General features: G+C 44.3%; 1 protein-coding gene across 5 annotated transcripts in view; it reads right to left on the bottom strand.

The window, feature by feature from the left end:
* The window catches only part of CCDC120 (coiled-coil domain containing 120), a 28,270-nt gene extending 27,181 nt beyond the window's left edge, over positions 1 to 1,089 (bottom strand). For 4 of the 5 annotated variants that reach the window (XM_069943140.1, XM_069943133.1, XM_069943143.1 and 1 more), the window contains exon 1: positions 994 to 1,089. The gene's annotated coding sequence lies outside the window, so the exon portion shown is untranslated. Of the gene's footprint in view, positions 1 to 911 lie in introns of all 5 variants that reach the window. The other variant, XM_069943138.1, reaches the window with a different exon arrangement.
* Positions 1,090 to 17,939: the final 16,850 nt, after the last annotated feature.

Genomic DNA, 17,939 nt, shown 5'->3' with positions numbered 1-17,939 from the left:
ACATACCCATCCATGGTATACAGGACATCATACATACCCATCCATGGTATACAGGACATCATACATACCCATCCATGGTATACAGGACATCATACTTACCCATCCATGGTATACAGGACATCATACATACACATCCATGGTATACAGGCATCATACCCATCCATGGTATACAGGCATCATACCCATCCATGGTATACAGGCATCATACATACCCATCCATGGTATACAGGCATCATACATACCCATCCATGGTATACAGGCATCATACCCATCCATGGTATACAGGACATCATACATACACATCCATGGTATACAGGCACCATACATACACATCCATGGTATACAGGCATCATACCCATCCATGGTATACATGACATCATACATACACATCCATGGTATACAGCCATGGTATACAGGCATCATACATACCCATCCATGGTATACAGGCCATCATACATACCCATCCATGGTATACAGGACATCATACATACACATCCATGGTATACAGGAATAATACACCTCCATTATATCCGTGCCCCCCCCTTCCACCCCCGTGCCCCCCCTTCCACCCCCCGTGGCCCCCCCTTCCACCCCCCCCCCGTGGCCCCCCCTTCCACCCCCCCCCCCGTGGCCCCCCCTTCCACCGCCCCCCCTTCCACCCCCCCCCCCCGTGGCCCCCCCTTCCACCCCCCCCCCGTGGCCCCCCCTTCCACCCCCCCCCGTGGCCCCCCCTTCCACCCCCCCCGTGGCCCCCCCTTCCACCCCCCCCGTGGCCCCCCCTTCCACCCCCCGTGGCCCCCCGTCCTCCTCCCCGTCCACGCAGCACCCCTCAGATGATACAATGTATGGGAGCTAAGTGTAAACATCCGCCTGCTCACACTATAGTAACGTACATCAGTCATCACACACACCGTAATCGGCGGCCGTCAGGTGGTCTCCGGCGGGCACACCCCGGGCACACACAGCGGGCACAGCCGATCACATCGCACTTACCGGGCGCCGCCGATCTCACCTCTCCGGCCGCAGGTACCAACCTGCACTCTCCGCTCACACAGGAGCTTCCAGCGGAACGCACCAACTGCGCGTCCAACCCGGGGGGAGCCCTGGCTACCAGATCAAACCATTCCCCACAGAGGTTCTCCTCGATCCTCCCTCCCCCAGCAGACCTGTCTGTGATTTGGTACGGTCCGACCTCAAGGTTCTGGATTCCAAAAATTCCAGGAATCAAGGTTTAACCTCTTCCTTACCAGAGAGAGAGAGAGAGAGGGGGGCGGCACAGGTGCTTAACCCATTCAGTACCACAGTGTATAGGCACAGGTGCTTAACCCATTCAGTACCACTGTGTATAGGCACAGGTGCTTAACCCATTCAGTACCACAGTGTATGGGCACAGGTGCTTAACCCATTCAGTACCACGGTGTATGGGCATAGGCTGGTACTTTACCCATTCAGTACCACAGTGTATGGGCACAGGTGCTTAACCCATTCAGTACCACAGTGTATAGGCACAGGTGCTTAACCCATTCAGTACCACAGTGTATAGGCACAGGTGCTTAACCCATTCAGTACCACAGTGTATGGGCACAGGTGCTTAACCTATTCAGTACCGCGGTGTATGGGCATAGGCTGGTACTTTACCCATTCAGTACCACAGTGTATGGGCACAGGTGCTTAACCTAATCAGTACCACAGTGTATGGGCATAGGCTGGTACTTTACCCGTTCATAGCCACACTATATAGACAACAACCTAACCAATGCAGTGCCAATAGTGTTATAACATATTGGCATATATACTTAACCCATTCAGTACCCTGCTACATGTCACCCATTCACTGGCTGCATAGGGAGAACAGGTGCATCACCAGGTGATGCCCTCAGTCCATGGATAACTCATTCTCTCAGGTGTCTTGGGCACGGGGGTGACGTGCACCTGCACATAGCGCTGGCATCCTGTTGGGGCGCTGGCTGACTACCCAGGTGGAGCTGTATTGGTCACTACATTGTCACCCATCCAGCCAGTGCAATAGCAGCATGGGGATAAATGGTGCCAGGTTTGCCTTGGGCATCAACCAAAGCCTGGATGTTAATACTAAGTATTAGATCAGCATCCTTATTGCTGCTAATGTCCAATGGACAGAGGTGTCCTGGGTATTCAGGCCTTGCTGAGGGGCCTATGGGCAGAGGGGCCCCTGATACATCAGTGTCAGTGTCCATCCATCCTGTGCTGAATACAATGGCAGACACAGAGATACACCTGGAGCATGAGGAGTGAGGGTCCTGCTCAGTGTATGAATGGAATGGACCCACTGCTGAGCCCTGGAGATGGGCCTGTCCCCTGCGGGTGCTGGCAGTGCAGGGGTTAATGGATTTGGCAGCAGGTCTGACTGAGGCTCATATCCTGTCCCTGTGACATCCCTTTATATGATAGAAAACAGTCCTGTAGTGTCCTGAATAGAGAGGATAGTGGGAAACAGGAAGGGGGAGGGGGCTGAATACACAGGCACTGTCATATGGGGGCCCTTGGCCACAGCCAGGGAAGGGTTAACCTAGGTAATCAGTATTCTGTCTGCATCCCAGCAACCCCTACTATTACTTCTATAGGATAGCCGCTCATAATCTGCTAAAACTACTGAATGTACCACAGACTGACATTTATCATCTATCTATCTTCTATCTATCTATCTATCTATCTATCTATCTCCTATCTATCTATCTATCTATCTATCTCCTATCTATCTATCTATCTATCTATCTATCTATCTATCTATCTATCTATCTATCTGTCTCCTATCTATCTATCTCCTATCTATCTATCTATCTCCTATCTATCTATCTATCTATCTATCTATCTATCTATCTATCTCCTATCTATCTATCTATCTATCTATCTATCTATCTATCTATCTATCTATCTATCTATCTATCTCCTATCTATCTATCTATCTATCTATCTATCTATCTCCTATCTATCTATCTATCTATCTCCTATCTATCTATCTATCTCCTATCTATCTATCTATCTATCTATCTCCTATCTATCTATCTATCTATCTATCTATCTATCTATCTATCTCCTATCTATCTATCTATCTATCTCCTATCTATCTATCTATCTATCTATCTATCTATCTCCTATCTATCTATCTATCTATCTATCTATCTATCTCCTATCTATCTATCTATCTCCTATCTATCTATCTATCTATCTATCTATCTATCTATCTCCTATCTATCTATCTATCTATCTATCTATCTATCTATCTATCTCCTATCTATCTATCTATCTATCTATCTCCTATCTATCTATCTATCTATCTATCTATCTATCTATCTATCTATCTATCTCCTATCTATCTATCTATCTATCTCCTATCTATCTATCTATCTATCTATCTATCTATCTATCTATCTATCTCCTATCTATCTATCTATCTCCTATCTATCTATCTATCTATCTATCTATCTATCTATCTATCTATCTTATCTATCTATCTATCTATCTATCTATCTATCTATCTATCTATCTATCTATCTATCTATCTATCTAGTCTGAAGAATCTTGTAAGCAGCACTACTTGTACAATGAAGATGGCAGGTGCCAGCAGGTGGTTTTGACCAGTAACCTTCTCGTATATATTCCAAGAAATCGCCCACAGCACTCCAAAATACGGTGAAATCAAACGTGATTTATTTCAGATTATACTGATACAGCACAGCAATACAGTCCATAGCAACGTTTCAACGACCCTCTGTCGTCTTTTTCAAGCATGCTTGAAAAAGACGACAGAGGGTCGTTGAAACGTTGCTATGGACTGTATTGCTGTGCTGTATCACTATGATCTGAAATAAATCACGTTTGATTTCTCCGTATTTTGGAGTGCTGAGGGCGATTTCTTGGAATATCTATCTATCTATCTATCTCCTATCTATCTCCTATCTATCTATCTATCTATCTATCTATCTATCTATCTATCTATCTATCTATCTTTCTATCTACTATCTATCTATCTATCTATCTATCTATCTATCTATCTATGTCATTCTGTTTTATCTTTTCAGGTTCACCATTCATCCCATGTGTCAGCTCCAAATCCTCTGCTCTGCTCCCAGTCATAGGAAGATAATGAAATTCTGTCTAGTTGCAGACACCACTAGGGGGAGCTCACTGCACAGCGATTTATATAACTCCCATTGACCTCTATAAGAAATACATGTGTAATGAGCTCCCTCTAGTGGCATAGTTCTCTAAAGTGAGATTTTTCAGGTGCTAGGACCACCCGGGTCCCAGGCCCCCCTATGGAGGCTTATTTCATCCATAGGGAACAAATACTATTGTGTAGCAATTCACTTGACTCCATCTCCCCATGGAGTCCTAGCAACATAGAGAACGCAACATGACAATCGCCATAGTTACAGCAGCTGAGAGACACAAAAAGCAAGTTACCGTGACAACGATGCATCAGATTTTATTATTCTTGACGGGTCAATATGAAAAAAAAAAGTATTGCTCTAAAAATCAGATGTATTCTGATATTCACCATCTACCACACATGGGAAGCCATTGAAATAGCGACGTCTCAGGTGAAGGTTTAGTCCTGACTGATTGGGGATGTGCGCCATCTGGTGGCTAAGGGGTAAAGTGCAAGCTCAAGTTCAAGCCTAAAAGGGAAGCCATTGGGGTCACATGCAGAAGAAACACTCAGATGATCGCTGGAGGTCCAACCACTGGGACCCCTTTGTGACCTCAAGAATGGGGTTCCGACCATCTCCAGCAGCTCCCACAGACAATGAGTAGGGCAGCAGTTCATATGTATAATTGCCCCTTCACACCAACAGGAGAGTACAGGCAAATAGAAGAAACTTTATAATATATCTTATCAGAGAAAAATGCTTCTGTATCCTTGTCCTCTTATCTGACTCCTTTCACTCCCCTTATTTAAACACAATATTTAATAAGAAATAAAGTCGCCATATACAAGATATAATAGTTAGATGTAGTGCTGCTCCTCATGTACACGCAGCATCTTATCCTGAAAGTCATCTGAATGGGCCCATTTCCTCTACAGAATCCATGCCAGATGTTCAAGCAGGAGCGTGCAGTGAATTCGCCAGAGCTTATCCGTGTGGATTCCGTAGTGGGAACGGGCCCAATGACAGCAATTCTTTGTACTGTATTTTTTAAACCAAAGCTAGGAATGGATTTGAAAAGAGGAGAAATCTCAGTCTTTCCTCTATGACCTGTTCTCTGTTGATAGTCTGTTCCTGGCTTTGGCTCTGAAAAAAATCTGTCAGATAATCTGCTGGTGTCATAGGGCCCTTAGTCCTGCTCACACAGCTGAGGGGCTGGTACAGTGTATCATCATAATGTGACCATTGCTTGGGTTTCCAGGTGTAGTTTTTGGTGGCAGCTCCCGATCTTCATCTTCCTCACCCATGAATAAGGGTATATGTACCCTGGAAGAAGCCCATACCCCTCTACGGGTGGCCCTAGGGAGAAGAGGGCCCCATTCAGGTTGATATCATGTCTTGTTGGGAACCTGTACAGGGACCAGTGATCTCTATTGCAGTGTACAGGGACCAGTGATCTCTATTGCAGTGTACAGGGACCAGTGATCTCTATTGCAGTATACAGGGACCAGTTATCTGTATTGCAGTGTACAGGGAGCAGTGATCTGTATTGCTGTGTACAGGGAGCAGTGATCTGTATTGCTGTGTACAGGGATCAGTGATCTGTATTGCAGTGTACAGGGACCAGTGATCTCTATTGCAGTATACAGGGACCAGTTATCTGTATTGCAGTGTACAGGGAGCAGTGATCTGTATTGCTGTGTACAGGGAGCAGTGATCTGTATTGCTGTGTACAGGGAGCAGTGATCTGTATTGCAGTGTACAGGGATCAGTGATTTGTATTGCAGTGTACAGGGAGCAGTGATCTGTATTGCAGTGTACAGGGAGCAGTGATCTCTATTGCAGTGTACAGGGATAAGTGATTTGTATTGCAGTGTACAGGGATCAGTTATCTGTATTGCAGTGTACAGGGAGCAGTGATCTGTATTGCAGTGTACTAGGATCAGTGATCTGTATTGCAGTGTACAGGGATCAGTGATTTGTTTTGCAGTGTACAGGGATCAGTGATCTGTATTGCAGTGTACAGGGATAAGTGATTTGTATTGCAGTGTACAGGGATCAGTGATCTGTATTACAGTGTACAGGGATCAGTGATTTGTATTGCAGTGTACAGGGAGCAGTGATCTGTATTACAGTGTACAGGGAGCAGTGATCTGTATTACAGTGTACAGGGAGCAGTGATCTGTATTGCAGTGTACAGGGAGCAGTGATCTGTATTGCAGTGTACAGGGAGCAGTGATCTCTATTGCAGTGTACAGGGATAAGTGATTTGTATTGCAGTGTACAGGGATCAGTGATCTGTATTGCAGTGTACAGGGATCAGTGATCTGTATTGTAGTGTACAGGGATCAGTGATCTATATTGTAGTGTACAGGGATCAGTGATCTGTATTGCAGTGTACAGGGATCAGTGATCTGTATTGTAGTGTACAGGGATCAGTGATCTGTATTGCAGTGTACAGGGATCAGTGATCTGTATTGCAGTGTACAGGGATCAAGGATCTGTATTGCAGTGTACAGGGATCAGTGATCTGTATTGCAGTGTACAGGGATCAATGATCTGTATTGCAGTGTACAGGGAGCAGTGATCTGTATTGCAGTGTACAGGGATCAGTGATCTGTATTGCTGTGTACAGGGATCAGTGTATTGCAGTGTACAGGGATCAAGGATCTGTATTGCAGTGTACAGGGATCAAGGATCTGTATTGCAGTGTACAGGGATCAGTGATCTGTATTGTAGTGTACAGGGATCAGTGATCTGTATTGCAGTGTACAGGGATCAGTGATCTGTATTGTAGTGCACAGGGATCAGGGATCTGTATTGCAGTGTACAGGGATCAGGGATCTGTATTGCTGTGTACAGGGATCAGTGATCTGTATTGCAGTGTACAGGGATCAGTGATCTGTATTGCTGTGTACAGGGATCAGTGTATTGCAGTGTACAGGGAGCAGTGATCTGTATTGCGTATTGCTGTGTACAGGGATCAGTGATCTGTATTGCTGTGTACAGGGAGCAGTGATCTGTATTGCAGTGTACAGGGATTAATGATCTGTATTGCAGTGTACAGGGATCAGTGATCTGTATTGCAGTGTACAGGGATCAGTGATCTGTATTGCAGTGCAGAGGGATCAGTGATCTGTATTGCAGTGTACAGGGATCAGTGATCTGTATTGCAGTGTACAGGGATCAGTGATCTGTATTGTAGTGTACAGGGATCAGTGATCTGTATTGCTGTGTACAGGGATCAGTGATCTATATTGCAGTGTACAGGGATAAGTGATCTGTATTGTAGTGTACAGGGATAAGTGATCTGTATTGTAGTGTACAGGGATAAGTGATCTGTATTGTAGTGTACAGGGATAAGTGATCTGTATTGCAGTGTACAGGGACCAGTGATCTGTATTGTAGTGTACAGGGATCAAGGATCTGTATTGCAGTGTACAGGGATCAGTGATCTGTATTGTAGTGTACAGGGATCAGTGATCTCTATTGCGTATTGCAGTGTACAGGGATTAGTGATCTGTATTTTAGTGTACAGGGATCAAGGATCTGTATTGCAGTGTACAGGGATCAGTGATCTGTATTGTAGTGTACAGGGATCAGTGATCTTTATTGTAGTGTACAGGGATCAGTGATCTGTATTGTAGTGCACAGGGATCAGTAATCTGTATTGCTGTGTACAGGAATCAATGATCTGTATTGCAGTGTACAGGGATCAGGGATCTGTATTGCAGTGTACAGGGATCAGGGATCTGTATTGTTGTGTACAGGGACCAGTGATCTGTATTGCAGTGTTCAGGGATCAGTGATCTGTATTGCTGTGTACAGGGATCAGTGTATTGCAGTGTACAGGGAGCAGTGATCTGTATTGCGTATTGCAGTGTACAGGGATTAGTGATCTGTATTGCAGTGTACAGGGAGCAGTGATCTGTATTGCAGTGTACAGGGATTAATGATCTGTATTGCAGTGTACAGTGGTCAGTGATCTGTATTGCAGTGTAAAGGGATCAGTGATCTGTATTGCAGTGTACAGGGATCAGTGATCTGTATTGCAGTGTACAGGGATCAGTGATCTATATTGCAGTGTACAGGGATAAGTGATCTGTATTGCAGTGTAAAGGGATCAGTGATCTCTATTGCGTATTGCAGTGTACAGGGATTAGTGATCTGTATTGTAGTGTACAGGGATCAGTGATCTGTATTGTAGTGTACAGGGATCAGTGATCTGTATTGTAGTGTACAGGGATCAGTGATCTGTATTGCTGTGTACAGGGATCAGTGATCTGTATTGTAGTGTACAGGGATCAGTGATCTGTATTGCAGTGTACAGGGATTAATGATCTGTATTGCAGTGTAAAGGGATCAGTGATCTGTATTGCAGTGCAGAGGGATCAGTGATCTGTATTGCAGTGTACAGGGATCAGTGATCTGTATTGCAGTGTACAGGGAGCAGTGATCTGTATTGCAGTGTACAGGGATCAGTGATCTGTATTGCTGTGTACAGGGATCAGTGTATTGCAGTGTACAGGGATCAGTGATCTGTATTGCTGTGTACAGGGATCAGTGATCTGTATTGCAGTGTACAGGGATCAGTGATCTGTATTGCAGTGTACAGGGATCAGTGATCTGTATTGCAGTGTACAGGGATCAGTGATCTATATTGCAGTTTACAGGGATCAATGATCTGTATTGCAGTGTACAGGGATCAGTGATCTGTATTGCTGTGTACAGGGATCAGTGTATTGCAGTGTACAGGGATCAGTAATCTGTATTGCTGTGTACAGGGATCAGTGATCTGTATTGCAGTGCAGAGGGATCAAGGATCTGTATTGCAGTGTACAGGGATCAGTGATCTGTATTGCAGTGCAGAGGGATCAAGGATCTGTATTGCAGTGTACAGGGATCAGTGATCTGTATTGCAGTGTACAGGGATCAGTGATCTGTATTGCAGTGTACAGGGATCATTGATCTGTAGTGCAGTGTACAGGGATAAGTGATCTGTATTGCCGTGTACAGGGAGCAGTGATCTCTATTGCTGTGTACAGGGAGCAGTGATCTGTATTGCAGTGTACAGGGATCAATGATCTATATTGCAGTGTACAGTGATCAGTGATCTGTATTGCAGTGTACAGGGATCAGCGATCTGTATTGCAGTGTACAGGGATCAGTGATCTGTATTGCAGTGTAAAGGGATCAGTAATCTGTATTGCAGTGTACAGGCATCAGTGATCTGTATTGCAGTGTACAGGGATCAGTGATCTGTATTGCAGTGCAGAGGGATCATTGATCTGTATTGCAGTGTACAGGGATCAGTGATCTATATTGCAGTGTACAGGGATCAGTGATCTATATTGCAGTGTACAGGGATCAGTGATCTGTATTGCAGTGTACAGGGATCAGTGATCTGTATTGCAGTGCAGAGGGATCAGTGATCTGTATTGCAGTGTACAGGGATCAGTGATCTGTATTGCAGTGTACAGGGATCAGTGATCTGTATTGCTGTGTACAGGGAGCAGTAATCTGTATTGCAGTGTACAGGGATCAGTGATGTCTATTGCGTATTGCAGTGTACAGGGATCAGTGATCTGTTTTGCAGTGTACTAGGATCAGTGATCTGTATTGTAGTGTACAGGGAGCAGTGATCTGTATTGTAGTGTACAGGGATCAGTAATCTGTATTGCTGTGTACAGGGATCAGTGATCTGTATTGCTGTGTACAGGGATCAAGGATCTGTATTGCAGTGTACAGGGATCAAGGATCTGTATTGCAGTGTACAGGGATCAGTGATCTGTATTGTAGTGTACAGGGATCAGTGATCTGTATTGTAGTGTACAGGGATCAGTAATCTGTATTGCTGTGTACAGGGATCAGTGATCTGTATTGCTGTGTACAGGGATCAGTGATCTGTATTGCTGTGTACAGGGATCAGGGATCTGTATTGCTGTGTACAGGGATCAGTGATCTGTATTGCAGTGTACAGGGATCAGTGATCTGTATTGTAGTGTACAGGGATCAGGGATCTGTATTGCAGTGTACAGGGATCAGCGATCTGTATTGCAGTGTACATGGATCAGCGATCTGTATTGCTGTGTACAGGGATCAGTGATCTGTATTGCAGTGAAAATGGATCAGTGATCTGCATTGCAGTGAACAGGGATCAGTGGTTTGTTTTGCTGTGTACAGGGATCAGTGATCTGTATTGCAGTGAAAATGGATCAGTGATCTGCATTGCAGTGAACAGGGATCAGTGGTTTGTTTTGCAGTGCACAGGGATCAGTGATCTGTACTGCAGTGCACAGGGATCAGTGATCTGTATTGCAGTGTACAGGGATCAGTGATCTGTATTGCAGTGTACAGGGATTAGTGATCTGTATTGCAGTGTACAGGGATCAGTGATCTGTATTGCAGTGTACAGGGATCAGTGATCTGTATTGCAGTGTACAGGGATCAGTGAAGAGGGTGGGTGTAGCTTTGAGGGCTGTCAGGGCATGATGGGAGATGTAGTTGTCCTATGAAGCAGCTGCCTCTCCTGTATGTCAGTGTCCCCCAGCCTGTGGCTCTCCAGCTGATGCAATATTACAACCCCCATCATCCTCTGCCTGCCTGCAGCCCATCAGCTTGGTATCTAACCTGAGCTCTGGAGCTGTCAGCATACACTATACCTGGAGGCTTCTCATTCCATAGATGTAATCAGGCGTGGGGATGCTGGGGCTGCAGTTCTCTCCCCCTGACACTAGAAGGCGCTGTGCAGAGGTGCGGCTCTGTATGGGGTTACACGTATTAGCAGTCATGTGTTTTGTGATTACTCATGAGATGAGCCGCCATATTCCCAGAGTTACATTCATCCAGCATCGCCTCTATCCCTGCAAGACAGCAACAAGTTCTAATCTCCAGCTGCGCAGCAACAAAGGCTGAAATGTTGTACAAGAGCGCCCTCTAGTGTCACAGACCAAAACAAGACCTCCTCCTCCTCATTACCATTACTATCATCATCTGCGTCACCATCATCCTCATCATTATTATCATCATCACCACCATCATTATCATCACCATCATTATCATTACTATCATCACCATCATTACTATCATCACCATCATTATCACTACTATCATCACCATCATTACCATTACTATCATCATCTGCGTCACCATCATCCTCATCATTATTATCATCATCATCACCATCATTATCATTACTATCATCACCATCATTACTATCATCACCATCATTATCACTACTATCATCACCATCATTACCATTACTATCATCATCTGCGTCACCATCATCCTCACCATCATTATCATCACCATCATTACCATTACTATCATCACCATCATTATCATTACTATCATCACCATCATTATCATTACCATCATTATCATCATCACCATCATTATCATCACCATCATCACCATCATTATCATTACCATCATTATCATTACCATCATTATCATTACCATCATTATCATTACCATCATCACCATCATTACCATCATCACCATCATTATCATTACTATCATCACCATCATTATCATTACCACCATCACCATCATTATCATTACCACCATCACCATCATCACCATCATTATCATCACCATCATCACCATCATTATCATTACTATCATCACCATCATCACCATCATTATCATTACCATCATTATCATCACCATCATCACCATCATTATCATTACCATCATTATCATTACCATCATCACCATCATTATCATTATCATTACTATCATCACCATCATCACCATCATTATCATTACCATCATTATCATTACCATCATCACCATCATTATCATTATCATTACTATCATCACCATCATCACCATCATTATCATTACTATCATCACCATCATTATCATTACTATCATCACCATCATTATCATTACTATCATTACTATCATCACCATCATTATCACTACTATCATCACCATCATTACCATTACTATCATCATCTGTGTCACCATCATCCTCATCATTACTATCATCACCATCATTATCACCATCATTATCATTACTATCACCATTACTATCATCATCATTGTAATTACAATCCTCCTCACCATCTGCGTCACCATCATCCTCATCATTATTAATAATAATAATAATAATAATAATAATTTTTATTTAGTGCCAACAGATCCGGCAGCACTTTACAATTCTGGGGGGTACATACATAGACAAATCAGATATTACAGAGAACTACATATAATTATCAGCCATGTGAGGGCCGTGCTCGCATGCATCAGCTTACTGACTAACTATCATTACCATCATTACCATTACCATCACTATCATTATTATTACTACAATTTTCACCATCATCATTATTATTATCATCAGCATCACCCTCCGTATCAATATCTTCATCCTCCTTATCATCACTATTATCCCTCTTATTAATATCTTCAGCATCATCCTCATTGCTATCAACATCAATTTTGCCATCATCAACATTATAATTACTATCACCACCAGCATCAATATCTTCACCATAATTATCAACCTTATCATCACTGTCATGATTACTGTCATCATCCATTTCACAATCATCACTATTATAATTACTATCACCACCAGCATCAATATCACCCCCCTTATCAATATCTTCACCATAATTATCAACCTTATCATCACTGTCATGATTACTATCATCATCCATTTCACGACCATCACTATTATAATTACTGTCACCATTACCATCAGCATAATTATCACCACCACCATCATCAGCCTCATCACTACAACCATTATCAGTGTCATCACCACCACCATCATCAGTCTCATCACCCCCACCATCATCAATCCCATCACTACAACCATTATCAGTGTCATCACTACCACCATTGTCAATCCCATCACCACCATCATCATCAATCTCATCACCACCATCATCATCAGTCTCATCACCACCACCATCATCAATCCCATCACCACCATCATCATGAATCTCATCACCACCATCATCAGTCTCATCACCACCACCATCATCAGTCTCATCACCACCACCATCAGTCTCATCACTACCACCACCATCATCATGAATCTCATCACCACCATCATCAGTCTCATCACCACCACCATCATCAGTCTCATCACCACCACCATCATCAGTCTCATCACCACCATCATCATCATCAATCTCATCACCACCATCATCAGTCTCATCACCACCACCATCAGTCTCATCACTACCACCACCATCATCATCATCAATCTCATCACCACCACTATCATCATCAATCTCATCACCACAACCATCATCAATCTCACCACCACCACGATCATCAATCTAATCACCACCACCATCATCAATCTCATCACCACCACTATCATCAATCTCATCACCACCATCATCAATCCCATCACCACCATCATCAGTGTCATCACCACCACCATCATCATCAGTGTCATCACCACCATCATCATCAGTCACATCACCACCACCATCATCAGTGTCATCACTATCATCATCAATCTCATCACTGCCAGCAATATCATCATCATCATCATCATCATCATCATCATCACATAAGGGTGGGCTCACACTATGGAATCTGTGCGCATAAGTTCCGGCGGATTCCATCGCTTGTACCCGTTCACAGTGGCGTGAATCTCCGCCCGTCCCATAGACACCATTCTATGGCCGTGTGAATTCCGCCTTCTGCAGAAGGAACCGACATGTCAATTCTTTCAGCAGACAGCGGAATCGGGCCGACCATAGAATGGCGTCTATGGAGCCAGCGGATGTGCACGCCACTGTGAACGGATACGAGTGACTGAATCCGCAAGAACTTATCCGTGCAGATTCCATAGTGTGAAGTTAACCCACCCTAACCCTGAAAAGTAGGATGGAAACTTCTGCAGCTTTGTAATATACTGTGTGTTTCTCTTTCCTGCAGTGAAATGTTACTCCAAGGTATCTGAGCAGGTATCCTACGCTTATAGGGGCTCTCAACCAGCCATCGATATCTGATCAGTCCCTGGTACTCTCAGCTGCTCGCCAGCCCCGTGCACTGTGTAGTGGTTGTGCTGGGGTACTGCAGCTCATTCTAATCAATGTACAGAACCATTAGATTCTCTGTATATGACAGCACCATAGCTGATCGGTGGGAGTAATAGGTGTGGACCCCCACTGATCGGATACTGATGACCCCAAAACCCTCCTTAAAGGGGTATTCTCATCTCAGTTAACACATAGTTATACATGTAAGGATCATCAAGTTAAATAGTTTTGCAAATCCATTAATTTATCAAACTTGCCTCCTTCTCCTGATAGGCTGCCCTTTCCCTCCCATTGTTGACAGCTCGTTTTCTAGGTTACAGACCACCGCTCTGCTCTAAAAGCAGTGGGCTGTCTGGTGTATAAATAGCTATAGTAAACATATTTATGTATAATATACTGTACATATACACATTGGGGGAGATTTATCAGACATGGTGTAAAGTGAGACTGGCTCAGTTGCCCCTAGCAACCAATCAGATTCCACCTTTCATTCCTCACAGACTCTTTGGAAAATGAAAGGTGGAATCTGATTGGTTGCTAGGGCCAACTGAGCCAGTTTTACTTTACACCATGTTTGATAAATCTCCCCCTTTATCTCTATAGATCTACATTATAGCTGTGTACACCTGCTTTTAGAGCAGAGTGGTGGTTGGTAACCTAGACAACGTGCTGTGAACAGTGGGAGCAGCATATCAAGAGATGGTGACAAGTTTGCTAAATAAATGGATTCACAAAACCATTTAACTTGCTGAAGACTGAAAGTGTAACTACATTAGCTGAGATGGGAATATCCCTTTAAGGCTTCTTAAAGGGATATTCCCATCCTCTCACAGAGGATTGTCTGTCTGGATACAACTGTAGCAAGAATATTCCCATTCATTGAGCGAGCAGAGGTCTTGTAGATAGTAAGGAACAAAGTTGCTGAACTTTTCCTGACAAATCCCTCCTGCTGGGTGAAAGGGATGAGCCCCTGTCCATATACACATCATAGAGGGGGGTCATCTGCTGGGGACCCCTCCACCAGGCAGAACAGAAGAGCCGCTCTGTAGTCTATATGGGGCTGTATGATCTGTCTAATCATTCACAAGCTATGTTACATCACTGTAGAGAAATGCAGCGCTCCCATCATGCTTATCACCTCCAGTGCACGCCACTAACCTATAGCTGTAAATGTGGTTAAAGATTTACCACAGACCTGTCAATGTGTAGCCACAGTATAAGGGTTGTAGTGTCCTCACACCCCAGCATCAATAGGCCTCATACAGCCCAAAAGATACACAGTATTTCCTATAGCGGAAGTATGTGCTGCAGAGCTGCCCTTCCTATTGTCACTGGAGCCAGGTAGCTGGATGATCTATCACTTAGAGGATCGGTAGTGCAGCCTCAGGCTTTGGGCCTGGTATTGATTCTGTGGTGGCATAGAGGTAAAGCTATTCCCCCCATACATGTACGCTTGACCATGGTGAGCATGCCTGTATTCAGAACAGGGAGAAAGATACTGCCAGACTCCTCTGTTGTCTCTGGACTTTGCTGTTTTTTTGTTAGACCCTCAAATAACAAAGGATTAACAGGTAAAGACCAATACTCCAATGGTCAGGTCTCTGCATAGTGATTCAGTATAAACATCCTTATGCAATAGAGACACTGCAGGGACAGTGAAAAGACTGCTACTGCCAGAGGAGGAAGGGGACTGATCCACTGCCAGAGGAGGAAGAAGACTGACTGACTATACTATCCACTGCCAGAGGAGGAAGAAGACTGACTGACTATACTATCCACTGCCAGAGGAGGAAGAAGAGTGATCCACTATACTGTACACTGTCAAAGGAGGAAGGAGACTGATTTACTATACTGTACACTGTCAGATGAGGAAGGAGAGTGACCCACTGCCAGAGGAGGAAGAAGACTGACTGACTAGACTATCCACTGCCAGAGGAGTAAGGAGATTTACTGACTATACTGTCCACTGCCAGAGGAGGAAGGAGATTGACTGACTATACTGTCCACTGCCAGAGGAGGAAGAAGACTGACTGACTAGACTATCCACAGACACAGGAGTAAGGAGATTTACTGACTATACTGTCCACTGCCAGAGGAGGAAGAAGACTGACTGACTAGACTATCCACTGCCAGAGGAGGAAGAAGAGTGATCCACTATACTGTACACTGTCAAAGGAGGAAGGAGACTAATTTACTATACTGTACACTGTCAGATGAGGAAGGAGAGTGACCCACTGCCAGAGGAGGAAGAAGACTGACTGACTAGACTATCCACTGCCACAGGAGTAAGGAGATTTACTGACTATACTGTCCACTGCCACAGGAGGAAGAAGACTGACTGACTATACTGTCCACTGCCAGAGGAGGAAGAAGATTGACTGACTATACTGTCTACTGTCAGAGGAGGAAGGAGGTTGACTGACTATACTGTCCACTCTCAGAGGAGGAAGGAGATTGACTGACTATACTGTCCACTGCCAGAGGAGGAAGGAGATTGACTGACTATACTGTCCACCGCCAGAGGAGCAAGAAGATTCACTGATTATACTGTCCACCGCCAGAGGAGCAAGAAGATTGACTGACTATACTGTCTACTGCCAGAGGAGGAAGGAGACTGATTCCTTATCTTGGTATGAGCAAGGTGCATGGGATAAACCTACTAGAAGAAAGTTATGAAAGTCTTAAACTAGTCATACACATTAATGTCCTCTCAATAGGATAATTTCCACTATCTTATGTGTATGGGGTCTCTTAACTTCCCTTATTAACCAAATACCCCCCCCCCCCCCGCCCCCCATCATCTTCCAGAGCACAATGGCTATAGGCAGAGCATCAGCTATAGGCCAAAGATGGCTGCTGTGAATGTACCTGTGAGTCCCAGACACTGCAGACTTACCGCTCTCATTGTGTGCCGTTTCCAGGGCACAATGGGAGTTGTAGTTCCACAAGGTAATGATTGAAGATGGCAGCTATAAATGTTCTATGATAGGCGGCAGACTAGGGGTTAACAACCTGTGGATCCCCAGATATTGTGAACTCTTATCATTTCTGGCACCCTGCAACTTCCAGGACATGATGGGAGTTGTAGTTGCACAACAGCTGTAGGGTTATAGATTGTAGATTGGTGGTATAAATATTCTGTGAACAGCTTCTAACCAGTGGTCCGCAGCCCATGAATCCCTGAATATTGCAACCATACCACTCTTATCATGCTGAAACCCTACAACTTCCAGGGCATGATGGGAGTTGTAGTTGCACAACAAATGTAGAGTTAAAGGTTGCATATAAGTGATAGAAATATTCTGTGACCATCTGCCACCCACGTATTTCAGGATGTTGCAAAAGTATCACCATGATTATACCGGCACCCGCAACCACCAGGGCATGATGGGAGTTGTAGTGACCGTCACCGTTATAAATACTCTGTGAGATTCTTTAAACTGGTGGATTCCAGGATTTGGCAAAGGCGTCACTCTCATCATGCTGTGTAACATTCAGGATACAATGGGGGTTGTATTCACACATGTACCGATGTAAATGTCCTGGAGTCCGGTCTAGTGCTTATGTGGCACTACTACTCCCACCATGTCACTGAGGATTGGAGGAGTAGTTTCACTAGCACAGGAGGGCCGGACCATGACGTTTTGTGAGATGCCGCAGTCGTCCTATGGGAAAATGGAGAAAAATACAGAAATAAACAAGAATGTTCTATATTTAAGACCTATGGAAAAATCAATACGATTTCTCACCCAGCTGACGTCAGCCTGTGTTTACACTGCCCTTCTGGCAGGCAGCA

Source organism: Dendropsophus ebraccatus, chromosome 10, assembly GCF_027789765.1.
Source record: "Dendropsophus ebraccatus isolate aDenEbr1 chromosome 10, aDenEbr1.pat, whole genome shotgun sequence".
In the NCBI taxonomy this organism is placed as follows: domain Eukaryota; kingdom Metazoa; phylum Chordata; class Amphibia; order Anura; family Hylidae; genus Dendropsophus; species Dendropsophus ebraccatus.
This window is presented reverse-complemented; position numbering and strand designations above follow the sequence as displayed.